The sequence below is a fragment of the Chlorocebus sabaeus genome, chromosome 23 (assembly GCF_047675955.1).
Source record: "Chlorocebus sabaeus isolate Y175 chromosome 23, mChlSab1.0.hap1, whole genome shotgun sequence".
Classification (NCBI taxonomy): domain Eukaryota; kingdom Metazoa; phylum Chordata; class Mammalia; order Primates; family Cercopithecidae; genus Chlorocebus; species Chlorocebus sabaeus.
In genome coordinates, this window is record NC_132926.1 from 72,470,808 (window position 1) to 72,485,957 (window position 15,150).

Consider the following 15,150-nt stretch of genomic DNA (forward strand, 5'->3'; position numbering starts at 1 on the left):
CAAGCTGCTGGCAAGGACTGCAGGATCTGTTTCCAAGTTCACTGGTGTGGCTGTTGGCTGGAGTCTTCAGTTCCTCACCATGTGGGCCCCTTCACAGGACAGCTCATATATGCAGGCTAACTTTCCCCAGCACAAGTGATCCAAGAAAGTGAGAGACTGAGGCAAAAGCCACAGTGTAATCCATAACATGATATCAGAGTGACATACTGTTATTTCTGCCATATTCCATGAGTCACACAGACCAACCCTGGTAGAATGTGGAAGCTGCTACACAAGGGTGTGAGTAGCAGGAGGCCAGGCATATTGAGGCTGGCTCCCACATCCCCTTGATAGTTAACCATTCTTCTACCCAGGTCACATCTGGACATTTTTAGTCTATTGATAACTATGCTCCAGTTTACGTCTATTTTTCTGTTCCTTCCAGGCTAAACTATTATTAAACTACTGTCTGATGTGGAAGTTCTCCTTTCTCAAAGTACAAACCAAAACATTTACCCTATTACATATAACATGAGGACCTGAAGGCCTTTCATCTGGTGTTTCTCTAAGTAAACCTGAATATGTTGATTGAAGTGCATTCGCTTCTAGAACTCAAGGATCACAGGGCCAGAGATGACTATACAGCATGTAGCATGTCATACTGGTTTTGAGAAGTTAAAAATACTTATGATGATCTTCAATAGATGATTCTCCAGAGAAATGCTTGCCTTGACCTTTTCTTTCCTCTGGGTCTTTGCTCAGGTGTCTGTATTCTTTCAGAATTAGCTTTCAATCCCTTTCCCCCATGGATACATATCTTTTTACATGGCCTAACTTCAGTGACACCTTCTTCAGGAAGCCTCCCCTGATCTATCATCCATCTCTTCTCTGAGCTACATTTACATTTTGTCTGTACTACTCTCTTCCCATCACTTGCTCTTTAAAGGGTAAAAGGCACCAGCCGCTGCTCATTATAATAGAACTGTGTGTCTAGGCTTGTTTCACCAAGGTAAAGGGATAGTAGTGGAAGCCAGTCTGTTTAGTGAGGCATGGTGAAAAACCCCACAGGTGAAGAGATTCCCAAACCATTTTTTTTCATATGAATTTTGCAACAGTCATAGAAAAGTTCATCCCTAGGATCCTAGGATAATGCGTTTCCCTTCCTGGAACCAGTCAATGTTTACTTTCCTGCAGTTCCTGACTGTCAATGAGACAGCATGATCTTTCAAAGCTGCTTGCTCAGCGGCCTCGTGGACTCCATCCATACTTGGCTTTGCGCCAGGCAGAGCTTAGCATGTCCCTGGACACAATGGGGCTAGTACTGATCCTAGTTTCCACAGCCTGACCCCGGGTTCCTCAGCCTTTACTTGCTCAGTGCTTCTCAGGGACTGAAACCCTGAACCTGTCTGCTTCTGTGTTTAGGGTATTCTTATCTCTCTTTTTATTATAAAAACAATGTAGCTGCTTTCAAGTACTTTTTAAAAAAAATAGTGGGAGAAAACAAAACTCCAACAGTTCCATTACCTGACTGCACAAGGGGCAGAGTCTGGGAGTTCTAATCCTGTGTTCTACATGTTTAGCAAATAAGTTCAAGTTCACTAACTTCTTTTGCTTGCCCCATTAAAACCCTTCCTCTTGTGCTCATGCACCTGTCCAACCACACCCATACACCCTTCTTTTTTTTTTTTTTGCTTTTATGGACTGTTTCCTGATTCTCTTAGTTTCTGGGACATAAAAGTGAGTGGCACACGATATGTGTTCCCTTCCAATTCTTTCTCCATGTGTAAAGGAAGTTGTCACATAATTGCATCACGGTGTGCATACCGTTTTCTACTCTTCTTTTGGCAGTTAACATAAAACCATTAACAACTTTTCAATGTTGCTGCAGAATCTTCATAAATCAGTTTAGGAATTTTTGGTTTTTAACAGACCTGGGGTCAGGTCTCACCTCTGTCATTTAGTTGCTGAATTACCTTGGACAACGAATTAACGTCTCTGGGAATCACTTTATCTCTAAAAGGGTGTTGACAATATCTGCCTTGTGCTATTGGGAGTAATAAATGAGGTGCAGGATGCAAAGTTGTAATGATGGCGTACACTAAATGTCCAATCAATTCTAGCTAAAAATAATAACCTTAAATATGTTTATGATGTCCCAGTATTCCATCAAGTGGAAAATAAAAGTTATTTTTGAGATTATAACCACTCTGATATATGAGGAAATGTTTATTATGCACCCACAAACTCTTTAAATTCCAATTCTAGCCACTTGAGTTTGATGCTGACCTATTGTCCCTGAGTGTAGTGACCTCTGTCTCTAGTCACAGTCCTTTCATGTGGGAATGTATTTCAGTTTATTCCAGCTCTGTCCTTTCTTCCTTCATCCTGCATACACATTTCTCTCCAGTAAGCTAATAAAAAATATTTGCCTGCTGAATTAATGTTCTCATTGAGGCTATTCATAGGAAGATTCCTACATTTTTTGTATGACAGTCAACATTGCATGCAGCTTGGAAGTAGAGTTTTGGAATGTTTATGTGTCATCCCAATAAATGGTTAAGAACTTAGTGAATGAATGGAAGGCCTTGCAAAGATAAGACGTGAGTTAATGAGGAAGTCATTAACTTCACAGGTTCCATTTGAAGGCTCAGATTATTTGTGAAACCAAAGAAGCAGGAAGAATGAATTCTGCTGATCACTGCAGAGGGAGGGGAAGAGCTTTGCCTAGAAAGCTCTGGATTTTATTTTTATTACTAAACCTCTGTAAATAAATAAATAGCACTAACTTACATTAAATTATCTTGTCAATATCTGTAAATATGGTACATTCTGGTGATAATTAAACAATGAGCAGTGAAATTTTACTAGGGTTGGGTTCTATTTTGTTTTGTTTTGAGGAGGGAGGAAGTGTTGCTATTGGAATGACAGGCTGAGTAGAGTTCTTCTACAGAATCCACTTCTGCAAATTTGAGCAGAAATAGAATTGATGGGGAGGCCAAGACGGGCAGATCACGAGGTCAGGAGATCGAGACCATCCTGGCTAACACGGTGAAACCCCGTCTCTACTGAAAAATATGAAAAAAAAAACTAGCCAGGCGAGGTGGCGGGCGCCTGTAGTCCCAGCTACTCGAGAGGCTGAGGCAGGAGAATGGCGTGAACCCGGGAGGCGGAGCTTGCAGTGAGCTGAGATCCGGCCACTGCACTCCAGCCCGGGCGACAGAGCGAGACTCCGTCTCAAAAAAAAAAAAAAAAAAAGAAATAGATTTGATGAAAGGATATTAGATAGTTCACAAAATATCTGGTAGGGCCAGAGGATCAGATGACAAATTTGAGCATCCAGGAGCCATGATAACCACCCTTTTTCTAGCAGAAATACCACAGATGCTGGCACTTGGCACTGATCCTCAGGACTGATTCCAGAAGCACTGCCACCCCAAGCCCAAGAACTGAATCCCTACACCAGACCTGCCAAAAGACCAGTTTTCCCAGTTGCCTCTGCCTCCTCCCAAAAACTTTTCCTGTAGAGGATCAGTCAGGGTGGTGGGAAAAAATTGTACAGATAAAGTTATAAGAAATAGACACAAACCTTCTTGGAAGGTTGGGAGGTTTGCATAGGTTCAGTAAAAGATTTGGCTGAAGGCAGCTGAATTCTCTTAAAAGCTTAGGGTGTAGATACATAGGAATTTAGAGGAGTTTTTCTAAATAGCTTGTTTACTCATGTGGTCCTAAGACCAACCTTTGATCATCTGCAGGTGCATGACTGCTCTTTATTCAGGAGGTTGGCAATGTTAATTACCCTCTAGTGGTATTTACTCAAGACCTTTGTCATTTAATCTGTACTAAATAAATGCGAACTTCACCAGCTTATGGGGCCAAAGCTGTGGACTCAGGCAGCAGAGCCCCTTAGCCACACTGACAGGCAAAATATCTGTGTCAGTGTATGTCTTCCATCCATCACTGGGTCAGGGTCTGCAGGTCAGACCTGGCATCTTCCCAGTATATCATCCCAGCGCTAACACTCCCTTCCTCCTCAAAACAAAACAAAATAAACCCCAACCCTAATAAAACTTTCATTGCTCCTTGTTCAATTAATTCAAATCTGTCTTTCAGGGATGCTGATTAGAGTGAGTGAGGTCACATGGCTGTACCCTAATACAAGGGGTTTGGGAATGCAAATTTTCTGGCTCCCACTTTAGGAAGGTGAGACACATTATGAAGGAAATTATCAGTGTAGGATGCATGTTCAAAGACATTGAGTAGTTCAAGTGATGAATGAACATTATAGGGTCAGTCATTTTGAGTGTTCTGTATACACTGACTGTGAATTTCTGTCTCTGAGGAGAAATTTCTGCCATCAAGTACTTCTCGGCATGCTGGTGATGGAGTCCACATTCCCCAGATTCCAGGACTGCTCAAACCCTTTGCTGCCACAAAGAAAACTTGCCGTTCATGAAACATGTAGTCCCACTCCCTTCCTTTCTCCGCTCTCCAATATACCCAGCATTAGCATAGGGCTATAAAGATGATAAAAATTAAAGAGAGAGAGAGAGAGTGTGTGTGTGTGTGTTGCTAAATATCACATATTGTCATGGGGTGGCAGGTTCATTACTTCACCTCTGGTATAAGATTAGATATAATTGTAACAACAGAAAGAGGAATATATTGTTTTTTAGATTTTTTTTTTTTTTTTTTTTTTTTTTGAGATGGAGTCTTGCTCTGTAGCCCAGACTGGAGTGCAGTGGCATGATCTTGGCTTACTGTAACTCTGCCTCCCAGGTTTAAGCAATTCTCCTGCCTCAGCCTCCCGAGTAGCTGGGACTGTAGGTATACCCCACCATGCCAGGCTAATTTTTTTGTTTTTGGTAGGGACAGGGTTTCACCATGTTAGCTAGGCTGGTCTCAAACTCCTGACCTCAAGTGACCTGCCCACCTCAGCCTCCCAAAGTGTTGGGTTTACAGGCATGAGCTACCACACCTGGCCTGTTTCTTAGAAATTTGATGGCATAAGAGAGAAATAGGATGCATGGGTAAGATAATTAATTATAAAAGGTCTTGGAATGCAAGAAAATAATACATAATTTCAACAATATTGGGCATCCAAACCTAAAGCAGAATGCTAATTACTCACTCTAATTTAAAAAATAATGATTAAAATTGTCAGTGTTTCCAAATAATAACTGCAGAATAGTTAGATGGGAGGAAAATAAACCTATTCTTCAGTGCTGTATTTAGAAACCTTATCAATCTTTGACATTCACAGCTAAGGAGTCAATCTGCTTTGTAAATTTAATTGTAAGCCAAATAATTAGTGTATGGAGAGAATTAATAAAAATATGCCAAGGTAATCACAAACCAGCTTCAAATAACTGATTTAACTAATGATGAGTTTTTCATTGAATCATCTGTATACACTGAAGAGTTTCTCTAATATTATTTAATAGATTTTAAAATAACTTTTAAAATTACAAATGCTGTATGTTTATTACAAAAAATTTAGAAACCTAGATAAGCATAAAAAGAAATTACTCATTACCTCATGTATATTTGTCTGCTCAGGAGGCCATAGCAAAATACCATAGACCAAGTGGCTTAAGCAGCAGGCATTTACTTTGTTACAGTTCTAGAGGCTAGTAGTCCCAGATCAAGGTGCCAGTCAATTCAGTCCTGATGAGGGTTTTCCTCCTGGCTTGTGGGCCGTCACCTTCTTGCTGTGTTCTCACATAGGGGAGTGTAGGGAGAGGGTGGGGAGAGTGTGTGCCCGGAAGCTCTCTGAAGCATTCTTAGAAGCATTATTTCCATCCTGAAGACCCCACCCATATGACCTGTTTTAACCTTAATTACCTCCCAAAGTCCCTGTTGTATTGTTGGTTCAGGCTTCAACATATGAATCTGGGGAGGAAACAACATTCAGCCCATATCAAGTTCAGAATATAACCCCTGTTGAGTGTCGTCATTCTGTATTTTGCATAAGGAAGGAAACAAATTTTGTAAAAAATGAAAATACACTGATTTGAAACTCTCTGCTTTTCATCTAACACTATTCTGAGAATATCTTTCCACTTAATTGAGTAATTACATGATTAAATATGTAAAAGTCATTTTAAACGTCTTCTACAATTATTCTGTAATATTAGGGTTAATAACAACATAATACTTGTTAATAATAATGTATAGTTAATAACTACATGCTGCTATTAGTTTTCCAATTCACCCCTTGGTGGACATTTACATTTTTCTAATTTGTAATATTTTACAAGTAGTTCTATGAAGAACATTCTTGTGACTATTTCTTTGTTGTATCCCTGTAATTATTCTGAGTAGTGGATTTCTGGGGCAAAGACTATGCATATTTTAAGACTTTCAATAGCATTGCCAAATGTCCCTTGATAAAGTTTATTCCAAATATGTTCCCAAGTAGCAAAATAAGAATGCCTGTTTTTGATGCATTCACCCTTAACTTATGCTAACATAGGGCACGATCATTTAAAAATTTTTTACCAGAGATATTACGCTGTCACTTTGATTTAATAATTAAATGTTCTATACAAATTTTAATCAAACTTTACACTTAGAGGTTCCATCTGTCATCAGAAAAGTCTTCCCCACCAAAAAATTAAATAAGATTTCATATATATTTTACTCTAAACTTTTAAAGCCTGGTTGTATACATTTACATTTTTAATTCATCTTGAGTGTATTTTAAACTTTATACTTTTTTCAAGTGATTAGCAAGTTGTCTCTATTTGTTTTGAAATTGAGTTGAATTATGCATAAGATTTTGTTATTTCCCACACAAAAAAGAACTCTAATTAGTAAGATATAAAAATAGGCCTTATGTTAAAGGATCCTTAAATATAAAGTAGTCCTCATGGTATAGACTCTTAGGATCATTTTATTGTAAAGATTATGTAGATTGACTCCAGCCAGCTGTTAGTAATTTTATTTTTTCAAAAACATGGTGTGAACATGAACTATGATAACTCCCTGAATAATAATCTTGAAAATTAAACCTTCACATACATGATTTGGCTTCAAAATGAAAGATTGTATATAAGTTTCTCCATAAGCATAATCTCATTCTAATCTTGAAATCAGCAACATTAAAGACTACAAGCATAATTAATTTTGATATGTCAAATTAATTCTTGCTGTTTCTTGGCATTTTCAACAAGGATATTGATTGCTATCATAATTTTTTAACATAAATAGTTATCCAATAAAATCTGGAAATGCATTTTAGAATTTACTTAGAACTTCAAACTGCCACTAGATGGTGTCATTAAGTCTTTGCCAAACTAGGTCCAATATAATGTAAAGCAAAAGATCTGAACTTTTTACTCAGCACTTCTATGTAGTTAATGATTAAGTCATCTCTAGACAACCATGACTTTAGCTGAATTAAAATGAAGGTCAAATTTTTATTAAAAATGTGTGCTAGTAGACAATTGCAAGTGGCCTTAATCTTTCTTCTTAAGATGAAAATATAAAAATTAATAATATTGCTATATATACTCACAATAACCAACTGAAAAATAATATACAAAATGACACCATTCATAATGGCTACAAAATGTAAATGTACCCAGGAATAATTCTAACAAAATATTGCAGTGCTCCTTTATACAGAAAATTCTCAAGCGTTATTAAACAGCATTTTGAAAGTCCTAAAAAAATAAGGGGATATACAATGTTCATGGATGGAAAGATTAAACAGTCTCTCCAAATTATCAGAAAGAAATTGATTGAAATGATGTCTAATACAATTGTATAAATTAACAAATTGATACTCAATTCATACATAATAACACAAGACTTTACATAGTCTGTTCAACTTGAAGAACAAAATGGGAGTAACTTGTCTTACTTGACCAATGAAACAGTACATAAATCCAAGGAAAAAAAAAAATCTATGGTGGCATCCCAAAAACTAGAAAAAATATATAATTGGTTATTCATGTGGGAAAAAAATAAATCTAAATAAAATTCTTTACTATACATAAACCAAAAATAAATTCCAAGACAACTAAGAACTTGGATGTTTTAAACCATAGCTTTAAAACTGTAAGAAGAAAATGTAGAAATTTATTGTTTTGTCTCAGGATAAGGAAGAATTTATGAAATAAGACACCAAAAGCACAAAATAAAAAGTGATAAATTTTTCCACATTAGAACTCCTGTGTATCAAAAGATACCACAAATAAGGGGAAAAAAGACAAACCCTGGATTATAAAGAAATTCTTGGAAACTGTAAGTATCAAATTAATGGTAGTTGTTATTTCCAGGGAGCATAGGAAAGAAAACATAGAAAACTTTGTTTCATTTCTTTTACAAAAATTTTTAAACAAATAAGCAAAATGTGCAATATGTTGAGATCTGATAAAGTTGAGTAATAAGCATGCACATTTTATATATTTAAAAATCTTGAATAAGATTTTACTCCAACATTCAAGTTTTATTTTTAAAGAAATAAAAATGTATTCTGACACAGCAGTTCAGCCAGCTGTCCCTAATAGCTTTACAGTGGGTTTTTTTCTTCTACAGTCACTTTTACCATCCTATCTTATTTTTATATTTAGGGAGAAATTCTTGTCAAAAATAATAAAGTGAGTCCTTTTGAGTTTTTTAAAATGATTCCTTCTAACACCTTCACACAGGGACTAGAATTTTCATTTCGGCTTTTCCATATGAGAAACAGTGATACCTCTAGAGGCATACAGACTATTAAAATCATGTTTCCAACGTCCTATTAAATCATTGCAAGTTTTTCAAAAGTATGGTTACTATTATCTATTTGGTTTTCAGAGCCACTTATCTTGCAGCTACCCTGGGCCAGTCACAAAAAATAAATTCTAATTCTACCCTTTGCACAGCAAAGCTGCAGCTCTGCTGACCAGATTTTTTTGTATTATGGTTCTTTCTCTTTCATATCCACTACCTGCCATTTTTATATAACAAATTTAGGGCTCCAATATGCAAATAATTATACTACATTATACACTAAGTATAATAGAAAAATATCTTAGCCATGGCTCTCCAGGAACTTGAATCAAGCAACAAGAACTACCTTTCTCAAATGGCTATCAATCTTCACCAAATAAAATTCACTTGTAAGAGATATTTTGCCTTTAGCTTCCCATAAAATTTACTCCAGTTACCTCAAGTCATGGGAGAAAAGTTTTAGGAATTCACTTTTATTTATGAGGAAAAAGAAACTGATGTTTTTATTCCTTCATACTATCCTCACCTTAAGTCAACTATCCTCTGTGTCACTGTTCCTCAAAAACCATGAAACTTATGTTTTTTAGTATAATCAAGGGAAAATTTTAAAGCACAAAGGCTAACTCTGTCTCCTATCGTAGAAACTTGTGAGAAAAAGAGGCAAATATAAGAATCACTGAGGGAAAAGATGCTTGTATGAAAGAAAATTTTCTTTTCCTTTTAAAAATTGCTTTGAGGAATTATTCACTTGCTTGAGAAGTATATTGATTTCAGTTGTTTAACTATGACTGAGGTTTAGAAGAACATGAGATAGATCCTTTCCTGGTTTCTGGTTTACATGATATGTTAAGTTACCATTAATGACTAGTCAAATTTGCCATTTAGACACACTCTAAGAGTTGCCTGTGGAATTATTTATATACAATCTTTTTCTGATTATTGTAGAAAACTTGGAAAACATAGTTTAATGTTTTCACTTAGCACTGCATTGTGAACAGAACATTTTAAGTAGAAGTAAATGTGTAAAAGTTTTCAGATTTGAAAATTGAACCAAATGGGAAAAAGTTAAGTAAAATAATACGTGCTCCAGTCATGTTTTACTGGAATGGCTATATATGAGGTAATTAGTCTAAGAAAATATCTACTCAATTCTGTCTTGAAAGTACTTCTCAAAAATCATATGTCTAAGTAAAATTATCTTACATTTAAAAGCATTTAATTGTTCTTGATGCAACACATCGTTTATTAAAAATTCACTGAGAGCCAAATTGTTCTTGCTCTTCCTGACCCCTCCAACTCTTTTTGTCACAGGATTGAGGAAAACAATTATCCAACTATAGAATCATAAGCAAAGATAAGTCAGAAAACAATATATTAAATTCCATTTAAAAGTGCTTTTCCCCCAAGTTCCACTAGAATCTTTATTCGTCTTGTACCCTAATCCAGTGGTTGGTTGCCGCGTGCATTTCAGAGTTCATTTTCTCAAATGCTGATTTGTATCATTTCCACTTCCTGCAAGAGTACAGACAGTTCTTGTTTGTGTCCACAATGCATTCCTGGAAATTATAACATACAGGGATCACTGGTAACACAGACCGCTCCCCACTGCCACCTGCCAGGACCAGTGTCCTGAGGGTCATAGACCTAAATAATTGCTATAAAAACAAATAAACTGTAGCTATTTCCAGCAAACTTGCCATAAAAAACAAAGATTCAACAATGAGATACATCCATAATAATTTTAAACATAAAATTCATAATCCACATCTTATACAGTTGTCAAGAGGCTTACATCTACATTGATTATACAATGGGCAAATGTACTTATAGCACGTAAAAGAAATAAAATTCTGCTATAATACATTGACCATAAATGAATTTAATAAATTCAATCAGTTTAGTTTTCTCTTCTCTTTTAGAATTTCAAGGGGTAGGGTAATTGGTGTTTTGTTGGCCCAGAGCTTTTTAAAAAGAATCCCAACGTATCCCCACTTGTTTCTTCTTTTTTTTTTCTTTATAAATTTCCATATACAGTCATTTAAAATAGCTCTACAGGCTGGGTGCGGTGGCTTACACCTGTAATCCCGGCACTTTGGAAGGCCGAGGTAGATGGATCACTTGAGGCCAGGAGTTTGAGACCAGCCTAGCCAACATGTGGACCAGCCTAGCTTCTCCACACACCATGTGGAGAAGGGAAAGGCTATTCCTACTGACTGTACCCAAATTGCAGATTTGTAAGCAATTAATAAAAGATTAATAAATGATAGTTGTTTTAAGCTAACAGGTTTTGGAGTGGTTTGTTTCTTAGCAATAGATAAATGAAAAGGTAAGAAGGGCAAAGAAAAAATAAATTTAATATTTCAAATCTGAAGTAACAAGAAGATAATGCCTTTTAAAAAAAAAAGAAAGTAAAGGCGGGAGAAGATATAACATTTGATTGAAATAGTGTAGGAAAACGTAGGTGTATAAAGAGTTTTGCTGGATACCAGTGAAAATTATCATTTGGGTTTAGTCTTGTTTACTTTATTAGCCATGGTATCATATCTACCTCTACAAAAACCTGAAATTCAATTAAATCTAAAGTGAGCTGCAAGTTTATTTGAGAATATACATGGCAGAGAGTTAAAGCTTTTAAAGTAAGAGAATATTAAATCCATTATTAAATAATTTGCATAGTATAATTATCTTCAATATGATATGAATTGTGCAAATAATGTGCAAGATCGACATTGGTCTCCAATTCTTCCAGGAAATAAATCAGCTTAATGTGCATGAAATAGCAACATTCAAAACAACCTTGATTTTCCCTTTGTTTCTAACGGTTTTAAGGAGGTTTCCAGATTTTGTACATTCAGTCAATGCCCTGCAGAGGTTATTCTTATGAGAATATATGATCCCAAAAATGAGTCTCAAGAGACAATTCTTGTATTTCAGGGAAATAAATGTATATTGCTCTAATCAAGGATGTATCTATTAGATGGTGTTGGCCATGATTATGCCTATGTATGCCTATCATTTAAATGTAGCCATATGAAAATAGTAGCCCCTTTTTCTCTAAAGATAGGCAAAACACCCAAGTAATCTGTTACTTTAATCAATGTTTAGAGAAAAGCTATTGCATAATAACATGAAAATAAATAGGTAGAACTACAACTTTCATGCTTACTCATAGCTGATACTGCCAAATAGTTTCCAATAAATGACTTGTATCAACCCATTTAGTATGGAAACTTTGCATGTTTCACTCCATCCACTTTGTTAAGGAGGATGATGGCAACTATTTTTTCAAAAGCCTTCAGTAAATAGTCTGTAATGTTGAAATTTGAGTTATTTAATTTTTTTCACGTGTCAAAAAGTTTTGGGGACATAACTCATAGCATCTCTCCAGTGAACCAAAAGTTAATGCATTTTTACAGTACTTTTCATGGAATGGCTTTCACCTTTTTCTCAATAGGTCAATAAAGAAAACATATTGGAATCCCTTTCATCTGCTATCTCATCAACTGTAAATAAGCCTTGTATATACAGTCCCTGGCACACTTCCCAATAGAATATGAGGGACGCAAGGAGAGAGTGGGGAGGACTCCTTTAGAAATCTACTGCTGTATCACACTAAGGATTAACCTGAGACTCTTCTGCTCAGTCTCTGTTATTTACAGTTCCTTTAAAAAAATGACATGCAGGGCCAGGCATGGTGCCTTAGGCCCATAATCCCAGCACTCTGGGAGGCCAAGGCAGGTGGATCGCTTATGCCCAGGAGTTTGAGACCAGCCATGGGCAACATGGCAAAACCCCATCTCTACAAAAAGTAAAAAAAATTAGCCAAGCTTGCTAGTGTGCACCTGTAGTCCCAGCTACTCCAGAAGCTGAGGTGGGAGGATTACTTGAACCTGGGAGGTCAGGGCTGCAGTGAGCCAAGATTGTGCCACTGCCCTCCAGCCTGGGTGACAGAGTGAGATACTGTCAAAAATGAAACAAAAAGAAAGAAGAAAAGAAAAGAAGGAGGGAGGGAGGGAGATAACAGGAAAGAAAAGAAAAGAAAAGAAAGAAGAAAAGAAAGAAAAAAATTATGAATATATGCAAATATACACATTTACCTGTAGGGTCTTTAGTTACCATTCTGCTATATTGACTAAACCAACATAGGGTGAGTTTAGCTTTAACTTATAAGGCTTTAAAGGGTTTGGGTTACATGTAATTGAGTCTGTTCTCTGAATATTATCAGAGCAGCTAATACCAGGAATGGTTATAATAAGGATCATCATAACTGCTACTTAGTAAGTGACCTCAAGTACCAGATATTTTGCTAAGCTTTTGTGTACATTGTTATTGTACTGAATTTATTACAACAACCCTGCATTGTAGTATCATTATGTCTATCTTGCAGATAAAAAAGTAGAGGTTAAATAATTTCGTAAGGAGTAGATCCAGGATTTCAACTCCAGACCATCAGTCTCCAAAGTTCCTTCTCTTTCCACAACCCTTACAATTATATTCAGAACCACTATCTTCACTGAAAAGTTATTGAGTAGCCATCACCATAAATGGTGTCTGGTTTGTAGTATGTCAGTTCCCAAATTTATTTAGAGAGACCTACCACCAAGTTTCCTTATAGAAGTCCAAGTAAGTCCTAGAACTTATTTCTTCTTTCTTTATCAAAGTCAATTTGATGGTTTTTAAAATTTATGTAAGACTATTCAAGATACCCCACTTTTAAGACTCTAAAAGTAAATTTTGTATCTCAGAATCTTGGGACAAAATTGATTCATTCATTCTATACTGATTGCATATAAAGCACTTGGCTTGACATTGAGAATATAGCAATAACAATATGAAGCTAGCTTTGATCTTGACAAGCCCACAATGATATCTCTACTTCAAAGTCCAATGAAGTAAAATGCAATAATGTTATTGGGATAGGGAGAATGTATTAAAGGGTACAGATGACACCAATAATTTGCAGACTCCAAATTACTAGGTCTGAAAATTGCTAAATATGTATTAAGCACTAGATTACTTTAGGGCAAACAAAAATACTGATCTCTCCCAGGACAAACACTTAGGCTCCCTCTTTCAAAAATAAATGTCAAAATATCATTCTGTTATGAATTCCCAGGCAGAAATTAAAGTTCACTGATGCACTTTAAATTGCATCAAAGGATTAAAAAGGAGAAGAAATGTTAAAGAAGCTTTGGACATGGTTGGGTACTTTTAGATATGGTTAATACATTTTAATTCTGTTTTCAAATCCTCTTGATATTGAATAACAAGGGTGAATTAAGATGTAGTATAGTGAAGCATGCTTTACCAGGAGAAGGAGTTTAATCCATGACCTATGACATTGACTTTCTTATCCAATATTTCTTTTTGAACTCTCTGTCTGCTGTGCTGCCACATAACTGTAAATATATCAATCTGTTTATTCTTCCTTCTCTGTGCTTCCATTCATGTGTCTCCTTCAAGTTAGGAAAACAGGCTATCCTAGAGTAAAAATATTACTGACAATTCCAAAGTGAAAACAATTCTAATGGGAAATACCTTGGCACTATCGGAGGGGCTGCCAGCGCGCTGTTCCTCATTATCAGTTAGAAACCAGCAGATGTTAAACTGACATATGTTAGGAAATAGCTTTCAGAAACTCATGTTTCAAAATGTATGAAAGAAAAGCAGATGATGCCACCTTTTTTGGCTTAAACTAGATAACTAGAAGATCACACCAGATGTGTTAAGATGTTTCTCTTTAAAAATATGTTCTGTTTCCTGAGAAAGAATGCTCAAAAGAAGAAATGAGAGATTTCCTCCTCAAAATGTACTTTGGTCTTCCTTTCATACATTTAAAATGTTTACTGTGATTTAAATATTTGGCAAAAGTCAATGGGCAAAAACACAATGAATTCAATATTTTTACAGTTGTTATAGATTTTATAAACTGATTAATTACTCAGTTCTCCATGAGAACTGGTCAGTGGAGATCTAAGTAGAATTGAGAGAAAACAAATCACAACAAAGCCTGGAAAATGTAGAACAATTGAATAATATAACTGGAGAATTGAAATGTTAATCTTACTTGTCTGACAGTTTTATTGTAAATGATTCATTCTCACATAGCATCTAAATCCATTTTTTGTTACTATAAAAGAATGCCCAAGGGTGGCTGATTTATAAAGGAAAGAGGTTTATTTGGCTCACAGTTCTGCAGACTGTACAAGAAGCATGGCACTGGCATCTGCTTCTGGTGAGGGCTTCAGGCTGCTTCCACTCATAGCAGAAGGGAAAGGGGAGCCAGCTGGGCAGAGATCACATGGCTGGAGAGGGAGCATGAGAGCAGGGAGGTGCTAGGCTCTTTTACCAATCAGTTCTCCAGGGAACTAATAGAGTGAGAACTCACTCACCCCCAAGGAAGGGCACTAACCTGCTCATGCAGGATCTGCCTCCATGACCCAAACACCTCCC